Source organism: Eptatretus burgeri, chromosome 16 (genome assembly GCF_056783735.1).
Source record: "Eptatretus burgeri isolate ZD-2024b chromosome 16, Ebu_testis_v1, whole genome shotgun sequence".
Classification (NCBI taxonomy): domain Eukaryota; kingdom Metazoa; phylum Chordata; class Myxini; order Myxiniformes; family Myxinidae; genus Eptatretus; species Eptatretus burgeri.
Genome location: NC_140976.1, coordinates 34456215 through 34475018, shown reverse-complemented (window position 1 = coordinate 34475018; position 18804 = coordinate 34456215). Strand labels below are relative to the sequence as shown.

At 35.3% G+C, this 18804-nt stretch overlaps 1 protein-coding gene and 1 long non-coding RNA gene across 2 annotated transcripts in view; one reads left to right on the top strand and one right to left on the bottom strand.

Annotated features, from left to right (window-relative positions):
• The window catches only part of LOC147010848 (transmembrane protein 132E-like), a 611930-nt gene that overhangs the window by 567265 nt on the left and 25861 nt on the right, over nucleotides 1–18804 (top strand). The window lies entirely within an intron of this gene.
• LOC147010849 (uncharacterized) lies at nucleotides 10699–12275 on the bottom strand. The gene is made up of 4 exons (XR_015052412.1): nucleotides 11721–12275; nucleotides 11313–11537; nucleotides 11061–11219; nucleotides 10699–10756 (listed from the first exon to the last, which is right to left on the bottom strand). It is a non-coding gene; the product is annotated as an uncharacterized LOC147010849 (long non-coding RNA).

Here is an 18804-nt window from a genome sequence, read left to right as displayed (position 1 = left end):
TATATTCTTCTTTCTTATTCATCAAACAATTATAATAATTTCTAAAAGTTATTGATTTCTTTATTACATATTTCTTTATTCCCTTTAACCTCTTATCAATCTGATCACCATACTTATAAGCATATGCCTTTGCTCTCAATCCAATAAACTCACTCATTACTTTTCCACCCAACTCATCCTTAAACTTACCAATAACCTTTTCATTCTTTTTGGAAAATAACTCATTCTTCTTGCTGAAATTACTTGTATCATATACTCCAATATTTTTCTTCATATCTTTATAAACATCATCAGTTTTTATATCTAGGATAAAACTATCAGTGTCCATATACAACAATGAAACATTTTCACCATACTCTTTCTTTAAGTCATTATACAAATAATCATACATCAATATCTTTGATAAATCAAGAACTGCTGTTCCAATATAAATTGGTTTATCCATTACAATACTTTCCTTTTTCATATGAATTGCAGAAAAGTTCTCTGAAAAAACCTCTTCTCTGTCAAAACTTGGTTTATTTATCAATCTCGAAGCTTCTTTCCAAGATGTTGCGAATCTAATGTTTTGCCTGTTTCTAACATTTTCCATAGTCTATCCAAATACAGCATTATTCATTAATTTATAAAAGTCCCCTTCAAATTTTACTTTTGTATTTGCTCTCATATCTGTATTGAATTGAATATACTTTTTCACCCAAGGACTTTCTTTAAATTTTAAAACTCTATGAATTTTAGCTACTCTCAATCCTTCTCTCAAAGACTGTTTTAAGCTTCTCTGATGCAAAACATATCCCTCTTTATCATAGAATGTTGTTAATAACTTTTCTGTTGATTTGCCTTTAATATTAAAACTTTTATGATAATCACTGAACCATTCTTTCTTTGGGGTTTCTTTCTCACATGCAAAAGGAAGGTCTTTATGCTTATTATGAAGATCACTTGGGAACCTCAAATCAACTTCAAAATAATAACCTTCTTCTTCGTCATTCAATTCCTCTTGAGAAGAAATAACAATATTCATCAAAGCCTTTTCATAATCCTTTTCTTCCACCCACTCTAATTTACCATAAGGCAGAGATTGAGACATTGCCCATCCATACAAATTATTAGCATCAAAATACATCAAATAATTACTATCTTTTTCACTATCATAATTTGGAAGATATTTATTATTTGCTTTCGCATATCTTTTTGAACATACTTGTGATATTCCACCTCTCTTGGACTTCTCAATCATCAAAAGCATATCAACATCACTGATTAAATCTATATCTTGTTTTGTCATTTTCAACATTGCACTCCAAGCTAAACCAGGAGCTGTGAAATAGTGGGCAGGATCTAATCCATAACAATTTTTATTATGACAGAGTGATCTAAAAGCTTCAAACACATCAGCTAACAATAAAACATCTGTTTTTAGATATAAATCATGATATTCTCCAAGGTTCTTTATCTTAAATATTTTCCAAATTTCTTGTGTGTGTTTATATTCCTTATCACTTATCTCTTCTTCATAAAGGTTATTATAGAAACTTTCTTTTGAAGGAAGTTGTGTTTCTTTAAATATCATAAATGATTCCATATAATCATAAGGATAAATTCCCTTACTTGTAAGAGTTTTCTCTTTACTTTGAATTTCATTCCTTGTTTGAATTTCCTCTCTCGTGAGAATTCCTTCTTTAATCAGAATTTCATCTTTAATCAGAATTTCCTCTTTAGTTAGAATTTCATTCATTGTTCGAATTTTCTTTATAATTAGAATTTCATCTTCAGTTAGAATTTCTTCATTAATTTCCTCATTAATTCGAATTTCCTCTTTACTTTGAATTCTCTCTTTAATCTGAATTTCCTCTTTAGTGAGAATTTCCTCTTTTGGAAAGAATGAATTAAGATTTGGAAAAGAGTCCGTGGAGCTTATATTTGATGCGAGGTAGGCTAGTGGTGTTCCCATAAACTTGTAAGAATCTAGAAACCTACTACGAGTTAAAGGTTTTGTGAATATCATTTTTGTAAATGAAATATACTTTTGACTTGTGTTTGTTATGGCAGAAATATTCCCTGGTGTTTTTAAAAGTTCATTTATAAATAGATGTGTATCATAGTTGGCGCTGTTATGAAGAAAGACTGGAATAAAAGAAGGTAATTTATAATTAAGATTACAACAGGAATGAGCGGGACCTCTATATTTAGCAGTAAGATGACAATGATCCCCAACTTTAGACTCCTTAATTTCCCCCTCACAAATATGACAGATATTGTTCTTTCTAAATTTTAATTTTTCTTCTTTGGTTAATTTCATCGGTTCATTTGTTTCTTTCATTAATTTAGTGAGTCTTATACAATCCTTTTCTAATCGTTTTACAAACTCTTGTGAAGCTTTTTTTTCCACTATAATGTTCAAGTTTGTTATACTTTTCTCCAACAGATGATTTGATATAATAACAGAAACCACAAGGAATATTTTTTTGATATTTATTTGTAAATGATTCTTTTGTATTAGGAGAAGCAGTATTTATCTTTTTAAGGATACACTCAAAATCAGCGTATATCACAAATGGGTGCATGATAGATTTATTATAATCTTCAAAAGAAATCTTTTCACCAGGTTTAGGCATTGTAATTACAGCTGATTTATGATTACTACAATATTTTGAATGTTGTTCTAATCGTTCTTTTGTATGAAATGAATTAAGACATCGCTTACAAGGATATATTTTGTTTGCTGTTCTGAATACCTGAGAAGAGATTAATCTTGATAAATTATTGATGTATGTGTAATGTGAATTATTTCCAACACTAAAATATAAAAGATCAATGTGTGTTTCTTCATTTTTATAGTTGTTTGAAATTTTTAATATTTGAACTTTGTTTGTATCTGTTAATCCATATACATTAATAGAAAGATTATTCTTTTTCTCAAATTTAGGAATATCTGTTAGTGGCATTGGGAATTTAAAATCTTTAATGTCTAAGGTATTCTCATATTTCATATATTGTTTTACTCTTTCTGAATTACATTTTGGTGGATGAAAGTGAGCAAGAACAGACCAGAGAAATCATTTATTATCATTGTTCTTAATATTAACAACTGCCTTCTTTAGTTTTATTTCTTTTGGTAGTAAGTAAGGTAGTAAGAAGGCTGGAAATAACAATTGTTTTAATGAAGCATCAGCCATTTTAGACCAGTTGATGAACATGAAAATAATTAATAAAAATCAATATAAAGACATTTTATCTCATATTAAATAAGATGAGAAGCACAATCCTTAGTTTCAATTTCACAACAAGCGACCACACATCTTCATTCCCATACCCACTACAACTTGACCCAACAAAAGAATATGAGGCATCTTTATTGTCCATGGAAACTTATAATACCTTATTTAATATAACTGATAAAAATGACAAGTTTAGTTATAATCCCGGAAGTGGAGACAAAACGATAACAGTCTCACCCGGAGCATATGAGATTTCTCAAATATCTTCCGAAATTGCTCGTCTTATGAAAGAACAGGGTGATGAACCAAAAAATATTGTTATAGACATTCAAAAACATACTTCAAAATCAACGATAAAAGTTAAAAATAACTACAAGGTTGATTTCACAATTGATAATTCATTTAGAGAGTTATTGGGTTTCTCCTCAAAAAAGATTGAAACTAATGGGACGTTTTACAGTGATCATGTCATTCAAATATCCTCAGGAATAAATTCGGTGTTAATTCACTGTGATTTGATTGATGCTGCTTATAATGATGGAAAAAAAAACAAATGCAATATTTTCATTCAGCGCATACTCAACCCCAATTGGTTATAAATTCAATATGGAACCCAAAAAATTGGTTTATCTCCCTGTGTCAGGAAAAACCATACACAGAGTAAATTTTAGGATAACCGACCAAGATAATCATATGATTTCTTTTAATGGAGAAGTTATATCCATCAGAATTCACCTACGTGAAGTTTTCCAATAAATAAATACGATGGTTATTGTGAGGAAACACGAGTTGGGAAAATATAAAATAATTACAGGGGATGGGATGTTCCTTTCCCCATACTGCAAGGGTGAAGGTATGTATCTTGGTAGAGGATACTATAAACCTAAGAGACAAAGGGGTGTTGGACATCAATTTAGAGGAGATGGGATAATTGATACTCTAATGGGTATTGGTTCAACTATTCTTAAACATAAAGATCTAATTGGTTCAACTGCTTCTGCTGTGGGAAATGTAGCAGGTGTTATAAAGAGCATAAAAGATGCCCAGAAGGAATCTCATAAATTACAAGCAATAAAAGAAATTAAGAAAGGCAAAACTCAGTTGTCCCCCCAAGAACGACAGAAAATAATTCAAATACTTGGATCAGGGTTTCAAAAGTTTTAACATCTTTTTTCCGAAATAAATACAAGTATGGAAGCAATTGATAGTATCTATGATTTGGATGATACTATTATTATCTCAAACTCCACTAAAAAAGAAGATTACTTCAAGGTAAATGCAATAACTGGAACAGACTGGAATATGAATGGTACAAAAAGTTTTGAAATAAATAATCAACAAACCTATTTGAATCTCTCCGAAAGTTTCTTGTTGTGTAAATTTAAATTCACTAAAGCTGGGAATAACACAAACGCTACACTTGTAAATGATTTCTTCTGGAAAATGTTTGATAGTGTGCGTTTGTATATTGGAACACAAGAAGTTGAAGCGGTTGATTATGTCTCTGCTGTATCTGAAATGATGAAATTTTACACTCTATACATTCAGTGATAGAATGGGAAAGGGGTCTGTCGAAGGTTTTATTCCTGATATGTCAACGGGAACAAACACAGATCCTGGATATACTCAAAGGAAAGGAGCGTATAATGATGATACAAAAGCAGAAAATAGTTTTACTGTGGCAGTTCCTCTTAAAGGTATATTTGGATTTTGTGATCATGATAAAGTTCTGTATGGTCTTAAAATTAGATTTCAACTACAAAGGAATGATAATGAAAATCGATTGCTTTTTGGTGTTGGTAGTGCTTTTGGTGAACAGAATAAATTTGTAATTGAGGAGATGAGTTGGTATATCAGAGAATATACTCCTAATCTTAAAACAGAAGAGATGTTGAATCGCAGACTTAACTCAAAGAAACCACTCAGTGTATCATACCTCAAAAGAAGATGTCAACACGTTAAACTCAACCAAACTACTTACACGTGGAATTTGGGTGTTCTGGAAGGAAAGCCACGATATCTGTGGATCATTTTTAAAAAGCCAAATGGTGATACTGCGACTGATAAGAATAATGCATTGAGTGATAATGCTAAGGTGAAACAACTTCGTGTTTCTCTAGATGGAACATTTTATCCACGAGATAGATTGGAAATTAATTGGGAAAAAAATGATTTTGCTGAAGCATACAAGTCTTACCAAAAGGTGTGTGAAAGTAATGGAAATAAAGAACCTATTTTGGATATGACAGCATTTAAAAGTTTGTATACAATCTATGCGTTTGACCTGAGCACTCAAAAGGAAACTATAAAGTCTCATCGAGTGGATACTTCCCCATACATTGAAAGAGGAGAGAGTGAAGAATTTGATACATATTGTTTGCTTTTGGAAGAAACAGAATTGCATATTAATACAGATAATGGTGTGATGATTAGTCTCACATAATTTTTTATTAAATAAATGAGTGGCAAAGTAACAAACTGGGGTATATGTTAATCAAATCAATCTTCATAAACTATCATCTTGTGTTCAAAATCAAAAGCCTTGTACTATTAATGTTAATACAATTCAGAGAAAAGGAGCAGTAAGAATTGATGTTTTGCTCACAAGAGAACAGGTTAAAATCTTGAATGACACTGGCTCACTTAAAATTAAAATGACAAAACCAATGTTGAAAAAAATATTCTATAAGAGAGACGAGTGGAGGATTTCTCCCATTTCTAATTCCTTTATTTGCTGGTTTAAGTGCGGTTGGAGCATTGACGGGTGGTATTTCAACAGCGGTGAAAACTGCCAACGAAAGGAAGGCTCAACTCCAGGCTGAAAAAGAATTGGAAAGACATAACAAAGAGTTGGAGAAACAAATTAGTGGAAGTGGTGTAATTGTAGATTTTGCTGAAAAACTTGAAGGTCTGCCTGATAAAGCGAGATTGTTAGTTGGAGATATGCTTTCTTCTATAGCACAAGCAGGTGTAAAATTAACGAAAAGAGGTAATGGATTATATCTTTCTAATAAATAAATGAGCATTGATGAGTGGTTTAAAGAATTTGGAAAGAATACAACATCAAATTTACAACTTGTCAAATATTGTAAGAAATTAAAAATTCATCATGTGGTTATTTGTATGAGAGATGAATTAACAAATGTGCCGAAACATACAAAGAATATTATGAACTTAGAAGATAATAATGGGAACGGTTCTCATTGGGTTTGTATTTTTAATAGTTAAGACAAATATTATTTTGATAGTTTTGGTCTTCCACCACCTGTTGAAGTCATAAAATTCTTACAGAATGGTGTTTATCAAACATTTCAAGTCCAAGAATTAAATTCTAATTGTTGTGGTCAATTATGTCTATATGTGTTATTTCAACTCAACAAAAATAAAAAAAATTTATGATATTATTTTTAATCTAATATAAATGACTTATGTTGGTAAAGATGGTTCTATCTTTGGTGTATCTCAAGAACTGGATATTGATTTATCAAATTATTACACAAAGGCACAGGCTGAACAACATAAATATAATATAACCAAAAATATTAACATGAAAAATGCTTATAAATTAAAAAATTATCCAAGCCCGACTGACGCGAATGACTTGGTGAGATTAAGCGATTTATCACAATATATATCCTTAAATAAAACGGCCGTGTATTCCAAAGATACAGAAGTGTTGATATTATCTCCAGGTCATACAGAATTCACAGTTCGAATTAAAATAAATTTTTATAAAGAAGGGCGTATCGTTTATATGAGAATAGAACAATGGGGGTATGATATGAATGATTTAGGGTATAATTGGTCATTTAAAATTAACCTCGAAGACCTGGAACAATTAAATCAGTCTTGTAAGGAAGAATATTATCCACTTGGTATCAAGAATGAGTTTTGTGGGGCCACGATTAGTAAACAACAAATAAAAGAATTTAATAAGGGTAAATATAATAATGGTTTTGCCCTTGTTTATCTCATGAAAACAGAAAAAACAGGATTATATATAATAAGTAAGGAAATACAAAATGATTTAACTATGGGAAGATGGGGAGGTGTTTCGTGCCATAATATTATTCTAACATATATTTCTAATACATAAATGACAGCAAGAAGGCTTCAAGAAAATTATCATTTCTGTGTCCAAGCATACCTTCAAGAAAAGGGTATTCGGTATTTTAATAAATATGTTCTACAAAATAAGAATGAGGTATTTTCAATAAAAGATTGGCATTATGCTGATGTTGATAAACCGACAACTTTAGATTTAATTAAGATGTTAAATAATGAAAAAATTATAAAGTTAAGAAAAGGTAAGGCTCTTTTAGAAATTCAAAAGAAATTTTATTGGTTTCCTGTTGTAAAAAAAATTATTTTGGATACAGGAATAACAAGAAATCCTGATGAATATATGTATGATATTCTATGGGGTGTAAGCGATTCAAAGATAATAAGGGATGAGGAAGGAGTTGAAGAAGAGAGGGAAGAGGAGGAAAAGGAGAAGAGAGAGAAGGAGGAGAGGGAGAAGAAAGAAGGAGGAAAAGGAGAAGAGAGAGAAGGAGGAGAGGGAGAAAAAAGAGAAGGAGGAAAAAGAGAAGAGAGAGAAAAGAGAGAAGGAGAGGGAGGAGAGAGAGAAGGAGAGGGAGGAGAGAGAGAAGGAGAGGGAGGAAAGAGCGAGACAAAATAAATATCAAAATATGGAAACCAGTGAGATTAAAAAAAGATTGGTGGTATTACAGAAAATAACTCAACCCACCGAGGAGGAAAACAAAGAATTGACAAGTCTATTTGCAATACTTTCGACAAGAATATTGACATCGACAAGCTATTCATTTTAATTCAAGTTTTTCATTTTTTTTCTAAAATAAATGGAGGAGAGAGTGAAGGCATTTCTAAGGATTCTTTATGTTTTAAAAATTAAGATTCAAATGTGCATGTTAGAAACTAAAAAGGTTTTTGCACTCTGCAGGAATTTTTCACATAAATAAATGAGTTATTGTCTCAAATGTAAAAAGAAAACTAATGCGAAAAATATTTTATATATTAAAAGTAAAAATAACAGGGTTATACAAAAAGGTATATGTTCGGTGTGTGGTTCAAAAAAAAATCAATTTATCTCCAAACACAAACTCGGAGGAGATATACAAAAGTTTTTATCAGGAAGTAAATTTACAACTACTGGAATACCAGGGGAATTTCATCTTCCAGGGTATTCTTTCTGTGGTCCAGGCACAAACTTAGATAAAAGATTAGATGAGGCAGACAATCCTAAATCCTGGAGTAAGCCCATCAATAGAGTTGATGAAGTGTGCATGAGACACGATATTGATTATGGGAATACCACAACGTTGGAAGAAAAGCATGAAGCCGATAGAGAAATGTTGTATAATTTGTCTCTGATACAAAATCCAACCTTGAGAGAAAAAGTTGATCGGTTCATTGTGAAGAAGATGATCAGTGCTAAATTGAAACTTGGACTTGGAAATTCAAAAAACTTATAGGCTCTAATGATGTCATTAAGACTGAAGAGCAATTAGCTGATGAATTACATAAACCAATATTCACAAAGTTTCAGAGAAGGAAAGTTTATTCCAAGGAAGTAGATTATATCTGGTCTGCTGATTTGATTGAACTCAATAATGGTAAGGGGTACAAGTATGCTTTAACCGTTATTGATTTGAGGAGTAGATACGCATGGGTTGTACCATTAAAAAACAAAACAGGTAATACTCTTATGTTAGCCTTTCAACAGATATTTAATAAAAGTAAGAGAAAACCTAAAAGATTGTGGACTGATGAGGGTAGAGAGTTTTATAACAAGACATTTATGAATTTTCTAAAAAATAACAGTATTACATTATACAGTACCCTTAATGAAGGGAAGGCAGTTGTTGTTGAACGTTTTAATCGTACCTTAAAAGAGAGATTATATAAAAAATTCACACAACTCGGTTCACAACAATGGTCATCTTTTATTCAGGATATTGTGGATAAGTATAATGACACGATTCACACGTCAACAAATATGAAACCATCAGAAACATTTACAAAATTAAAATATGAAAAAGAGATTAATGTCAGAAAACCTAAGTTCAAAGTTGGTGATATCGTAAGAATATATAGGTGGAAATCTCATTTTGAAAAAGGTTATATTAAAAGATGGACAAACGAACTTTTTAAAATTGTTGATGTAATAGATACGGTTCCTTGGACTTATAAGATATATGATTTGGAAGGGGAAGAGATTTTAGGTTCATTTTATTCACAGGAATTACAAAAGACAAAGATAAATTGAAATTTTTTGACTGCGCCCCTTTTTGACTCCGCCCACACAAAACCCACCCACATAAACCCCACCCCACACAAGCTCCACACAAACCCCACACAAACCCCACACAAACCCCACCACACATAAACCCCACACAAGCTCCACACAAGCTCCACCCATATTCATCATATTCACATAATTAGTGATTAGTTAATTAGTTCCCCACACACAACATGTTTATTTAATTAAAAAATTATCCACCCATCCATACAAGCTCCACTCATCCACCCATCCACCCATCCATTTATCCACACAAACCTCATCCACATAAGCCTCATCCACATTCACCCCTCCCACATAAGCCCCGCCCACATAAAGCCTGCCCACACAAGCTCCACCCACATAAACCCTGCCCACATAAACCCTGTCCACATAAACCCTGCCCACACAAGCTCCACCCACATAAACCCTGCCCACATAAACCCTGTCCACATAAACGCCCTCCCACAAGCCCCGCCCACACACGCCCCTCCCACCGAAGCCCCGCCCACACAAGCCCCACCCACACAAGCCCCACCCACACAAGCCCCACCCACACACACCCCGCACACACAAGCCCCACCCCCCTCATCCCCCCTGTGCGCCCCCCCAATGACCCACCACCTCCCTCATCTCACCCCCACCCTTCCCCACACACACACACATGGGGAGGGGAGGGGTGGGATGAGGGGGTGATGGGTCATTGGGGGAGCGCACCTACCCACCCTTAATGTCTTGATCCTTTTTTTGAAATTCAAAATCAAGTAATTGTAAACAAAACAAATATAATTAATCAAAATTGCAAATATTAAATATTCATTTGCGAGAATGTATAATCTTTCCCAGCAATCTTCTTCAGATGTCTTGTAATGTTGAAACTCAGACACCATATTCTGTTTTGAAACAAAAAGTGGATAATAATTAGGTTTTATAAAGATAATTACATGGTAATATGAGTAAGCCTGGTGTTGGTTCTAAGTTCAAACCTCATTGACCACTGAATTAACACACCAGGAGGCCGACTCAGCCTGTCATCCTTTCAAGGCCAATAAAATGAATTCCAGTGTACTGACAAAACCGCGTCCAAACTAATGATGCAACCAACATAAGACGACATTCCAAAGAGAGAGTGATATTAATAAAAGAATAACTAAATAATAATTCAGAAACATTTACCTCCAGAAAATCATGTGTTGTACCAAATTGCTTCAACAGCTGATGTTGTGTGATCGAGCTGAAAAAAAAAAAAAGTCAAGGGTATAGATGGAGAGACAGACAGAGAGAGGTAGGTAGAAAGATAGACAGAGAGAGATACAAAGAGACAGACAGGGAGAGATAGAGAGAGACAGACAGGGAAAGAGACACACACACATACACACATATACACACACAGACACACATATATATATATATATATATATATATATATATATATATATATATATATATATATATATATATATATATATATATATATATATATATATATATATACAGACACCCACACATACATATATTCACACACACACGTGTCTCACCATTGGTTTAATTTATTCGAGATCAGAGGCCGTGATAAGACTTCGTACCAGTCATTATAAATGTTTTTCAATTCTCTTCTAAAATCATTGACCTCTTCAATAAGAGCATTCATTTGATGCACCTCATCGTGATATGTAAACTCCACTTCTTCCAAGGACCTGCCAGGAAAAAATATATATTTTCGCATTATCACGATTTAATTTATAATAAATTGCTTCATTGTTCAAAGAGGAAACCATACACAAACTTACCAACTTTGTAGTGAGCTGTTATCTTCATCGGAAGAGAGTGAGTCCATGTCTCAGTTTTTTTTACCATTGGTACAAGATGGCAAAAAGATCAGAGGCCGTGATAAGACGTCGTGTCAGTCTTTAAAAATGTTTTTCAATTCTCTTCTAAGATGATTGACCTCTTCAATAAGAGCATTAATTTCATGCACCTCGTCGTGATATGTAAACTGCTTTTCTTCCAAGGACCTGCCAAGAAAAAAAATATATATATATATATATATATATATATATATATATATATATATATATATATATATATATATATATATATATATATATATATATATATATATATATATCAGAATTATCACCATTTAATTTATAATCAATTGCTTCATCGTTCAAAGAGGAACCTATACACAGGCTTACCAACTTTGTGTTGAGCTGTTTTGTTCGCGGAAGAAAGATCGCTCATGTCTCAGTTGTAAAAATGAAAATCCCGTCTGGCAGAAACTTTGTCTGCCGAATCACTTATAAAGCAACGATGAGGAGATTGCTTAATCATTGGGTGTGGCCACAGGAAATGATGCTTCGGGTGAGACAGCTTGGAAAATAACTGGGAGATATATTCTCAAATTGTATGAATCATTTTTAAAACATACTTAAAATACCCTAAAATGGTTTTGATTAAACATGTTTTCAGTTCGTGTTCTGAGATAAAATATAAACACGAGACCTTGTCTCACAGAATAGTTCCTGTTTTTTTTCACAGCATGACTGTCCAAAAACACTTCCTCATTTTCACAGCACGACCGTGTCAAAAAAACACTTCCTCATTTTCACGGCATGAACTGAAAACATTTGAAACAAAACTTTTTTTATGGCGTGGTTTATACACAAAAATGATTTGCAACTCGGGCGGTGGCCAGATGAGATCATTGAGAGAAGTTTATCATTTCGTAATGGCACAAAAGGGGTATCTTAAAAAATATAAAGATTCAAATGTTTTTTTTTCAATATTTTAGATGGGGATTATTGTGCAAAGAAAATTAAACTATTGAAGGAATTTGAGAATGAACAAATCTTTATAGGTTCAATGAGTGAGCTAAACAATATGCATCGGTTATTTGATAAAGAGTGTCCCGAGGCTTAGACGTTTTAGATATTTCTTTCGAATCACCTTCAACAAATCTTTATCTTATTGCATGGATTATTTGAAAAAAAAGTGTCCCCAGGTTAAAAGGGGAGACAAATAAATATACCTTGGGATAAAAAGGGGGTTTATTTTTAGGGAAAAAAATATGAATCGCTGAAAATCCCCCATTCATTTACATAGGGAAAAGTGAGCCAGAACCAGTATATTCACCCTACTGTCAATGTTTATTTTTTTTTATTCCAATTACTTTTGAGGTACTACTCGCACTGTTTTTGGCATCCAGCTGGTCCTAATGCAAGAGGATAGTGATGATCACAGCAGTGGTTTTTATAATTTTCCTTGTTAAACAGGATTCGGTTCAAGTGATCACCTAATCATGACTTCACGAAGTCGAATGACGTGTGCCTGTGTTGGAATTCAACAGACACTGGAATGGAATGGCTGCCATACATGTAGAGATGCTGATTTAATTTTTATTTGGAGTGGTCTCTTCATTTTTTCCAGAACTGTGTATATATATATATATATATATATATATATATATATATATATATATATATATATATATATATATATATATATATATATATATATATATATATATATATATATATATATATATATATATATATATATATATATATATATATATATATATATATATATATATATGGCCCGTGTCCGAAGTCGACCTGCGGCGAGGTGCGATCGCCCGGTCTACCCTCCGTGTGGGTACTTAGGTAGGTCGAATTTGGCGAGCAACCCTATCCCACGCGGGGGCCCGATTGGCACGATCGTGGTGAGGCCGAAAGGCCTACCCGTGACTAGTTCCCGGCGTTAGTCTGAGAGGGTCACGACGGGATTGTCCGTCCGGTGGGCGACGTGCCGCGATTCCAGTTACGTGGCCGCTCGCACGCCGGCGGGCGCGAATCCGCAACAATATATATACAAGCCGGAAGGCGAAGGGGAATTCGCTAGGATCGAAGCGCTGGATACGATGCTTTTCATTCTGACTGATCCACCGACGAAGATTCATTGCCAAGACGTATTGGTTCACATACAATTGTTCCTCTGCCTGGCAAGATTTTTCCTATTGTATATTTTGCCAACTTGCACTCCTCATAAAAAAATGACGGTAAATCGACACTGTATTTTTGAAGGACTACTATTTGAAAAATAATGGGTTTGCTGGTTTGTGCTGTGGAGCCTCGCGTTGCAGACACACACACACACTCACACACACACACACACACACACGGAAAACCCATTAAACTTCTCTCAATGCTCTTGTTTGACCACACCTCCTGAGCCACACAATATTTTTCATAAGCCACGCCCACTTTCCTATGCCACTCCCACTTTAAATAATAAATAATTGGAGGTGGTGTGTGGGTCGTGGAATCGTTTTCGGAAAATAAATAAATAATTGAAGGTGGTGTGTGGATCGTGGAATCGTTTACGGAAAAGAAATAAATAATTGCAGGCGGAATGTGGGTCGTGGAATTGTTTACGGTGAATAAATAAATAATTAAAGGTGGTGTGTGGATCGTGGAATCGTTTACGGTAAATAAATAAATAAATGGAGGTAGTGTGTGGATCGTGGAATCGTTTTCGGTAAATAAATAAATAATTAAAGTTGGTGTGTGGGTCGTGGAATCATTTACGGGAAATAAATAAATAAGTTGGTGTGTGGGTGGGGAATCGTTTTCGGTAAATGAATAAATAAATAAGGTGGTGTGTGGGTGGGGAATCATTTTCGGGAAATAAATAAATAATTAAAGGTGGTGTGTGGGTCGTGGAATCGTTTATGGTAAATAAATAAATAAATAAATAAGGTGGTGTGTGGGTCGTGGAATCGTTTTCGGTAAATAAATAAATAAATAATTGGAGGTGGTGTGTGGGTCGTGGAATCGTTTACGGTAAATATATAAATAATTGGAGGTGGTGTGTCAGGAGGAGAATCCGAAATGGTAAATAAATAAATAATTGGAGGTGGTGTGTGGGTGGTGAAATCATTTTCGGTAAATAAATAAATTATCGCTTTGCTGGTTCGTGCTGTGGAGCCTCGCGTTGCAGACACACATACACACACACATAGACGGAAAACAAATTTTTTCATGCTTGAAATTTTACGATGTATGCGGCGTATGACTCACACGTTCTGCTACGCTGGCCATAAGTTGTAGGCACGTTATGCGATCGTTGACACACGTTGAAACACGTTACTTGAAAGTTACTCATAAGTCGAAACACGTCGAGGTAATGTTTAGCGTACCCTAAACTTATTTCTAACCTATGAGTAACGTTTTGTAAGCACGCTACACGAACGTTGTTCACACTTTGCAACACGTTACTTGAAAGTACTACTACTACTACTACTACTACTACTACCAACATCAACATCACTAAATTCTCTCGAACTACTACTACTACTACTACAACTAGTAACATCGACATCACTAAATTCTCTCGAACTACTACTGCTACTACTACTACTAACATCGACATCACTAAATTCTCTTGAACTACTACTACTACCAGCATCGACATCACTAAATTCTCTTGAACTACTACTGCTACTTCTACTACTAACATCGACATCACTAAATTCTCTCGAACTACTTCTACTACCAACATCGACATCACTAAATTCTCTCGAACTACTACTACTGCTACTACTACTGCTAATACTACTACTACTAACATTGACATCACTAAATTCTCTCGAACTACTACAACTAGTAACATCGACATCACTAAATTCTCTCGAACTACTACTGCTACTACTACTACTAACATCGACATCACTAAATTCTCTTGAACTACTTCTACTACCAACATCGACATCACTAAATTCTCTTGAACTACTACTGCTACTTCTACTACCAACATCGACATCACTAAATTCTCTCGAACTACTACTACTGCTACTACTACTGCTAATACTACTACTACTAACATTGACATCACTAAATTCTCTCGAACTACTACTACTACCAACATCGACATCACTAAATTCTCTCGAACTACTACTACTACTACTACTACTAAAATCGACATCACTAAATTCTCTCGAACTACTACTACTACTACCACTAATAACATCGACATCACTAAATTCTCTCGAACTACTACTACTACTACCACTAATAACATCGACATCACTAAATTCTCTCGAACTACTACTACTACTACTACTGCTACTGCCACTGCTACTGACATTGACATCTACTCAACATGGAGTCTGGAACACTGACGGGTTCCTCTTGTGAAGCCCATTTGTATATACCAATTCCCCTAAACGCTGCCAATACGCCATTATACGGGAGCTGTAAGTTAGAAACACGTTCAGTAAGTTCTGTGGTTGTCTGGATGACGTCAATCAAATTCGTCTACATACGCCAATGTGCGTTTGAGATACGTTACACATAGGTTCAAAGCACGCTACTCATAGGTTCAAAGCACGCTACTAATAGGTTCAAAGCACATTACTCGGAGGTTAAAAATTAAGTTTTGGGTATGCTAAACATTACCACGACGTGTTTCGACTTATGAGTAACTTACAAGTAACGTGTGGCCGACGTGTATAAACGATTGCGGAGCATGCCGAGAACTTATGCCAGCGTATGCGGAACTTGTGAGCCATACATCGAGTACGTCGTAAAATTTTCAGCATGCTTGAAATTTCACGATGTACTCGACGTACCACGTAATATGCCAGCGTACTTCTTTGTTTTTCATCGTGCTCCTAACGTATACACAACCTACCCATACCGTATTCGACGTGTCCCAGCGTTTTAGACACATTTTTCATAGGTCGGCATACGCTGGCTAAATCGTCAAGGTGTTACTGCAATGTTGACACATCCAATTTTCAGGCGGTTATGATTTAAATCGGCGAGCGGCAGGTTTTTAACAGAGAACGCCACGAGTTCATCGGCGATACGTGCAGCGCGCTATGACAAAGTTAAACTATCTTTGGGCATAGGTTGTGAACGCCGACAACAGGCTAAGCATTCGTTGGTATAAGTTATCCTTAACACAACGAAATGTTCTGTGCCCGTTACTGATACGTTATGCATACGACCAACACGTTATGAATACGACCAAAACTTAAAAAAAAAAAAACCTCAAAACTTCAGCGTACGCCAACGTTTTACGTGCATTTTTATACGTTGCCATTCCTGGCTAAAACGTCAAGGTGTGACTGGGCCTTAAGGTCAACACTTCATGTATTATATTTCACTTTGTGCTGATATTGCCCATTTTTTGGTTAATGACAGTTATATTCAATTTTCTCCCATGCTATCCCTACATATGGATTACTGCTGGACTCCATGATGCACAAATCTATATATAGATTAATAGCACATATACTTAATGGAATAACTGACTTGGGACACTGTATGTTTGTATGCATATGGTTCCGAGAACCATAACAATATATCACACACACACACACACACACACACACACACACACACACACACACACACACACACACACACACACACACACACACACATACATATATATATATATATATATATATATATATATATATATATATATATATATATATATATATATATATACATATATATATATATATATATATATATATATATATACATACATATATATATATATATATATTTATATATATATATATATATATATATATATATATATATATATATATATATATATATATATATATATATACAGGGTGAGTCAGAAGTGGCGCCCGTTTTCTGACAGTTGATTGTTTGTTTGCCATTTGTATTACAGTGTACAAGAAGGTAGAAATAAATGAATGACATGTTTATCTCACCATTTATTCAAGAAAAATGTATTACGGAAATGTACCAAGCTGTTTTACTTGCAATTTTCAAAGTGCCCTCCCTCGTGATCGATGCACAATTGCAGCCGAGCAGGCACAGAGCGGCACACATGTCTGCAGAGTTCGATATCAATTTCCTCAAACTTTGCAGTGATTTGAGCCTTCAATTCCTGAATGGTACGAGGCTTTTCACGACAAACAAGGTCTTTCATGAGCCCCCAAATAAAGAAATCTGGAGGTGTAAGGTCTGTGAAGCGTGCCGGCCACTCAATCGGACCGCGGCGGCCGATCCACTTTCTGGGAAAGTTTTCATCAAGCCACTAACAAACATAACGTCCATGATAAGGTGGAGCTCCATCATGCTGGAAATAACAGTCCTGATCTTGTACCCTGGGCCAAAAGAAGGTTTGCAGCATATCCTGGTAAATTCCTGCAGTGACAGATCCCTCAAAGAAAAAGGGTCCAATTATCCCTAATGGAGATATGGCTGCCCAAACTGTCACTCCAGGTAAATTTACCTCCTTCTCAACTGTCACTCTTGGGTTATTCGCAGCCCAGTAGACACAATTGATTCTGTTAATTGTGCCATTGAGCTCAATTTGGTGCAAATTCAGTAACTTTCCAAACTCGCAGCAATAACCTGCAAAAAAAATCAAAAATAAATAAATGACGAAAATTAATAATCTGCAAGACAATTATTAACAACATGACTTCCCAGAAAGAGTCTGACATCCGAAAAAACAGAAATCGGGCGCTACTTTTGACTCACTCTGTATACATCACGCACATACGGGCATGCACTAGTATGTATAAACACACAAACATGGATATATTGTTATGAATCTGGAAGCCATTTGCACACAGACAGAGAGCAGCCCCCGCAGTTCATTTATTTCGATAAATATGTGTTTATAGTTAGGATCCATCCCCTATGTCTAATGGGAATTTTGTGTGCGCGCTGTGAGTTATTTTATTGTCAGGTTTTGTACATCTTCTACAACAACAACAACAACAACAACAACAACAACGGCACCGTCCCTCACACAACCCGGTCACCATTGCCCACATGTTTTTGGCTGAAGGCGTGGGCGGAGCCTCCATCGCATCAAATCGAGGCTCCGCTCCGAGGAAGGGCATGGGACGTTTCCTCCAGCCAATGAGCGAAGGGTGAGCATCGCACGCGCGCCCCAGCCAATAGGAAGTCAGCATGCCGAAAGCTACAACGGAGCCTCTTCGGGGGGCGGGCCTCCGATACGCCTCGACACACCCCCCGAGACGCCTCATCCAATCAGGAGGCTGACCACCTCAGGGGCGGCCCCGCCCAGCCAGATGGGATGTTCGCCCCTCGTCCAATCCGGAGGCGAGTACCTCAGAGCGTTTCCCTCGACCTGCGGGGGAGGGGAAGGATAAGAGGAGGTGGCGAGTCGTCGAGAAGGAAGGTTCGCTCCGTCGTCGAGAAAGAGGAGAAAGAGAGGAAGCCTCGTCTTGCCTGCTGGCATCTCGTCTGGTCCGTT